The sequence below is a fragment of the Rhipicephalus sanguineus genome, chromosome 4, assembly GCF_013339695.2.
Source record: "Rhipicephalus sanguineus isolate Rsan-2018 chromosome 4, BIME_Rsan_1.4, whole genome shotgun sequence".
In the NCBI taxonomy this organism is placed as follows: Eukaryota; Metazoa; Arthropoda; class Arachnida; order Ixodida; family Ixodidae; genus Rhipicephalus; species Rhipicephalus sanguineus.
Window position 1 is genome coordinate 120,560,269 of NC_051179.1, and position 6,148 is coordinate 120,566,416.

The window sequence follows — 6,148 nt, forward strand, 5'->3', positions numbered from 1 at the left end:
GACCACTCACTTCGCCGTGCTATCCAGACACAAGTTGCTGAGGCTCTCCCTTCGCCGGTGCCGCCAGCACAAGTTGCTGCGCCGCTTACTTATGCGGAAGCCGTCACCCGAGCTCGTGCCCAAACGACACCCTCTTCATTCAGCCCAACCACCAACTACTACAGGTCGCCACTTCCGGTACACACGGTAAATGTACCCTTCTCGCCTCCTCGAGCACCTGTGAACCCTTGGCGTACTCCAGATAACCGGCCCGTCTGCTTCGCTTGCGGTATTCCAGGGCATGTTGCTCGCTATTGTCGCCGCCGTGGACTCTATTTTCGTGATGCTCAGCCCTCCGGCTACATCCCTCAGCAACCAGAACCTCATGTTACACCTGATGCACCTGACTCCCGCTCACGTCGACCCGAATTGACCTCACGTCGGCCCGACTTCACCTCACGTCGATCTCCTTCGCCCCGCCGCCGGTCTATTTCCCCCATGCTTCGCCGTTCCAACCACGCCCAGGAGGAAAACTAGCAGTCGCAGTTCCTGAGGCAAGAGCTGCGCCACCGACGAAATTTTCAAGGCCTCATCTTTCGCCCCCTAACGAGATTGCGGTGTTTGTCGACGGTTTCGCCACAAACGCTCTTGTCGATACAGGCGCCGCTGTTTGTGTAATCAGTGAAGTGCTATGCCGCAAACTGAACAAAGTGACGACGCCACTGTTTGACATTTCCCTACGCACGGCGAGTTCGCAGCACGTCAAACCTTCGGCCACATGCACTGCGCGTGTTGTGATTCAAGGCGTGCTTTACATAGTCGAATTTGTCGTCCTTTCACACGCGTCGCATGCAGTTATCCTTGGATGGGACTTCCTTTCCGCTAACGATGCGGTTGTCGACTGCGCTCGTGCACAACTCGCCTTGTCTCCGTTCAGTACCACAACTGTAGATCTCGCTTGCTCGCCCGAAAAGGTGGTTGTCGCTGCTGACGTCGTCGTCTCTGCTTTCTCTGTCGCCATGGTGTCCATTTCGTGTGCCTCTGTTCCAGATTCGACCGCCCTCTTTATGCCGTCTAAGGAATGCACTCGTCGCCGGAACCTTGTCGTCCCGTTTGCCGTCCTCACGTTTGCCGGTGGTTCCAGCACCGTTTACGTGTGCAATCCGTTCCCTTGCCCTTCTACTTTATTACAAGGCGAATGTATCGGGCGTCTTGACGCTTACGATGCCATCTTCCCTTTCGATGTCCCTTCCGACACGACGCTACTGCCCGTGAATGCCGTCACGTCTGCCGCCGCACCCTCACTACCTGACGAAGACGTACTGTTGCGCAGCGTGGACACCACGCTTACGCAAGATCAGCGCAATCAGGTCGTTCAACTCCTTGACCGTTTCCGCGCCTCCTTCGACCACGGCCAACCTGCCTTGGGACGCACGTCAGTTGTTGTTCACCATATTGACACTGGTCATCATGCTCCGCTGCGCCAGCGTCCCTACCGAGTCTCCCAGGCTGAGCGCGACGTCATCACTCAACACGTCGACGACATGCTGCAACGCGGCGTCATTCAGCAATCACACAGTCCTTGGGCTTCTCCAGTCGTCCTGGTGAAGAAAAAGGACGGCTCAATCAGATTTTGCGTAGATTATCGGCGACTAAACAAGATCACCCGCAAGGATGTCTATCCCCTGCCACGCATTGATGACGCCCTGGATTGCCTTCAAGGTGCGGAATTTTTCTCTTCGCTAGATTTGCGCTCTGGATATTGGCAAGTGCCGATGGCTGAACCAGACCGTCCAAAAACGGCGTTTGTGACCCCTGACGGCTTATATGAATTTAACGTAATGCCCTTCGGCCTTTGCAATGCGCCTGCAACTTTTGAAAGGATGAGGGACAGTATTCTCCGGGGACTTAAGTGGCGCACCTGCCTTTGCTACTTGGACGACATAGTTGTCTTTTCTCCTAATTTCGAGACTCATCTCACCCGCCTTGAGCAAGTTCTTCAGTGCCTTACAGCAGCCGGGTTGCAATTAAACTTGAAGAAATGCCATTTTGGCGCTCGCCAACTTACGATCCTAGGCCACGTCGTCTCAAAAGAAGGAATTCTACCAGACCCTGCCAAACTCCGTGCCGTTGCCGAGTACCCCAAGCCTACTACCCTAAAGGAGCTCCGTAGCTTCGTCGGCTTGTGTTCCTATTTCCGCCGTTTCATCCGTAATTTCGCCTCTATTATCGCTCCCTTGACGCAGCTTCTTTCCTGCAGCGCTGACCTCTCGGCCTGGACTTCCCGTTGCGACGACTCGTTTACGACGTTGCGCCGTCTCCTTACATCTCCACCAGTACTCCGCCACTTCGATCCCAATGCGCCTACTGAAATCCGCACGGATGCTAGTGGTGTCGGTCTCGGTGCCATTCTCGCTCAACGCAAGGATGGCTGCGACGAGTACGTTGTCGCTTATGCCAGCCGTACCCTAACGAAGGCAGAGTCAAACTATTCTGTAACAGAAAAAGAATGCTTGGCCATTATTTGGGCTATAGGGAAATTTCGTACTTATCTTTACGGACGCCAGTTTAATATTGTCACCGACCACCATGCCTTATGCTGGCTATCGTCCATGAAAGACCCTACTGGCCGCCTTGCTCGTTGGGCTTTACGCCTTCAAGAATACGACATTCGTGTTGTTTATCGCTCGGGACGCATACATTCAGACGCCGATGCCCTATCCCGTTCTCCGCTACCTCCTGACCCTGTCTGCTTACCCACTGACACCTGCGATTCATCATCTTTGAGCGTCACTGACATGCCGGCCGAGCAGCGCAAGGATTCCGGGATCGCTTCCCTGCTCGACGTCCTCCCTCGCCCTTCGCCAGCATCCACCTCACGCTCCCTCCGTCGTCAAGCAAAACACTTTGCTGTGCGTGAAGGCTTGCTCTATCGCCGAAATTACCTGACGGATGGCCGTAGGTGGCTGCTTGTCATTCCCCGTCATTTGCGTTCCGATATATGCGCCGCCTTCCATGATGACCCCCAGTGTGGCCACGCTGGAGTCTTCAAGACTTACTCCCGCCTTCGTCTAAGGTATTACTGGCGCGGCATGTATCGGCACGTTCGCCAGTATGTTCGGTCATGTGCCGCGTGTCAACGCCGCAAGACGCCTCCTCACAGTACAGCTGGCCCTCTGCAACCCTTGCCATGCCCGGCAAGACCGTTCGACCGCGTCGGAATTGATATTTACGGTCCTCTTCCAAACACTCCTCAAGGCAACCGGTGGATCATTGTCGCCGTAGATCATCTCACGCGCTACGCGGAAACATCTGCGCTGCCAGCTACCACCGCGAAAGACGTTGCCTGCTTTCTTCTTCACCATCTCATTTTGAGACACGGTGCCCCTCGTGAATTACTAAGCGACCGTGGCCGCGTGTTTCTTTCGAACGCCATCGACGCACTGCTAAAGGAATGTCGCATTGTCCACCGCACAACCTCGGCATACCATCCTCAAACAAACGGCATGACGGAACGCTTTAATCGTACCCTTGGAGATATGCTCGCGATGTACGCCTCTGACGATCACACTAATTGGGATCGCGTGCTCCCTTTCGTCACGTACGCCTACAACTTTGCGCCAAAAACTACCACCGGCTTCTCTCCGTTCTTCCTTCTATACGGACGGGAACCCTCGTGCTCCATGGATACCATTCTCCCCTATCGACCCGATGTTTCCGAAGCCACGCCTGTTTCCGAAGCAGCTGCTTATGCCGAAGAGTGTCGTCAGCTCGCTCGCTCTTTTACCGCGCAATACCAATGGCGCCAAAAAACTCGCCACGACGCCTCAGCATCTAGTACCCACTATACGCCGGGAATGCGGGTTTGGCTCTGGGTCCCGTCCACCACTCCCGGACTTTCTACCAAGCTTTCGTCGAAATACCACGGCCCATACCGTGTGGTGCAACAAACATCACCCGTCAACTATGACATCGAGCCGATCGACCCACCATCCGACCACCGCTGCCGAGGGCGTGAAACAGTTCACATATCACGGCTAAAGCCGTGCTACGACCCTCCTGTCGTGTCATCTCCTTAGGTCGCCAGGATGGCTCCTTTTGCGCGGAGAGTAATTGTACCGGAACATATCGGTGTCAGCTCTGTGCCAGCGTGAAAGAAGACGTTGACGTTCGTGTGGTTCGTGCTTGCGGGTTTCTGCCTGAACCAGCTTGGCTGTCTCACGCCTTCTACAGAATAATAACAAGTGTTTGTGGGAGAACACGCTTGTTGTAATAGAGAGAAAGAAACAATTTCACAACACACACACACACAGAGGAGCGTATCACAGGCGGTCACTCAATTTTGTTGCCTTGAAGTACTGCAGGAGGGTTCGTGTGGTTTTCTGGGCTGATGTGCTATGAAGGCAGGCTCCCAAGATGTTTGCTTCAGTAAAAGCCCGACCATAAAGACTCCTAAAGGCACACTGGAGAGTCCGGCGATGTGTTTGAAATTGCGGACAGCGGCACAAATGATGGTCGATAGTCTCTGCACATAGTTATTCCAAAACAGCGCACAAACGGGACACGCAAGAAACCACACAAGCGGGGGCATTCGTGCGTTAGTTCGACGTTCATCCAGTTATTTGACAAGGAAATCGCACATCTGCAAGATTAACAACTTCAAAATCCTGTAACCCCCTAGTCATCATTTTATAATGTTTATCAAGTGTCTTTTCTGTATTTTTCTGCCTCTATATTGCGCGTTCGCGCAATAAATCTTTGTTGGAAGTCAGCGCCTGTGTATTGTGGTATCTTTCACGTCCAGTTTGTGAGCTCTTTTAGAATAACTATGTGTACGTACCGACAAGCACGCTGAGCCACCTTATTCAAGTTCTCTACACAGTTGCGGTTATCGCACATTGATGAATCTGTCCTACCAATCCGACAGGTGCATGAGTTAGAAGACGCTACACCGAGCGACAGCCAACAGAGCAAGACAACAAAAAGACGTGGACAGTAGAAGTGGACAGGACAGCGCTTACCCTGTCCGCTTCTACTGTCCACGTTTTTTTTTTCAGTGTGCTTCAATTTCATTTTCCAAACACGAACGTAAACCAAGAGGCCCAACTCGCCATCTTGCTCCAACACAGCATTCTAAGCAGGAAAGGACGCATGCATCAAGCACCTGGTGTGCGTCTTTCTTCGCTTCAATAAAATCGCTCAGTAGCGCTACTTAAAACCACAGTTAGTGGAAATCGACACCAATGTGTTGAAACCACTAATAACAAAACAAAACTGCAAAATAATATTTAGCCCACCAGACAAGAATACGTACTAAAAAATAATATACATTGCTTGCAAAATCACTGTTGCTGAAGTGTATTGCTCACAAAATGGAACTTTCATGAACTTTCTTACTACATCTCTCTGTTGGAACATTTCTCACTGAAAATATGTTGGCAGAGAACTCTGGCTTTATTACAGAAGTAAGACTAGACGTTCGAAACAAAAGGCGCCATTTTACACGTTAGCAAAAAATATTTGTGGATGCAGCATCCATGTTTAAAACTGCGCCCACTAAAGAAGTAACGGTGTCAGGCTTCAAAAAGCAGCGTACAAAACTTACCACAGGAATTATGGTCTGACGTCCCTAGAGAGCACACAGTTTACCTTAAATGTGCATTGGCTAGCAGAAAATATGTACAGTGTAAACTACTGCAACATCTAACAAAACGTACAACTAAACCAACTCTAGCGCGAAAACAAAATGTATGAACAGAAAACTAATGGAAGCGACCACAAAAATTACAACGAATGGGCCACTTACTAAAATGAATAAATAAAGTTTAAAAATATGAAAATACCAGCCCGATAAAAAAACAACTTTCTTTGATGATGCCCAGTATTTAAAAAATGTCAGGCTAAAAGAACGAATATAATGATAACACACATCAGCTAAAGAAATTGTGACTCTTCCCCATTTTTACTCAAGAAGCACACAGCATAAACTCAGGATTGTCAGAGGCAGATCAGGGTATTGCACTTCGTACATCACATTGCTCAGTGTCAAAATATCACAATGTGTGGCAAGTCAGTCTGAACACATGGCTTCATGACAGGTACTCGATGGAAATCACTAGGCACTTCCGGAAGTCTGCTAAGAACACTACAAATATGTACACACGAAAGT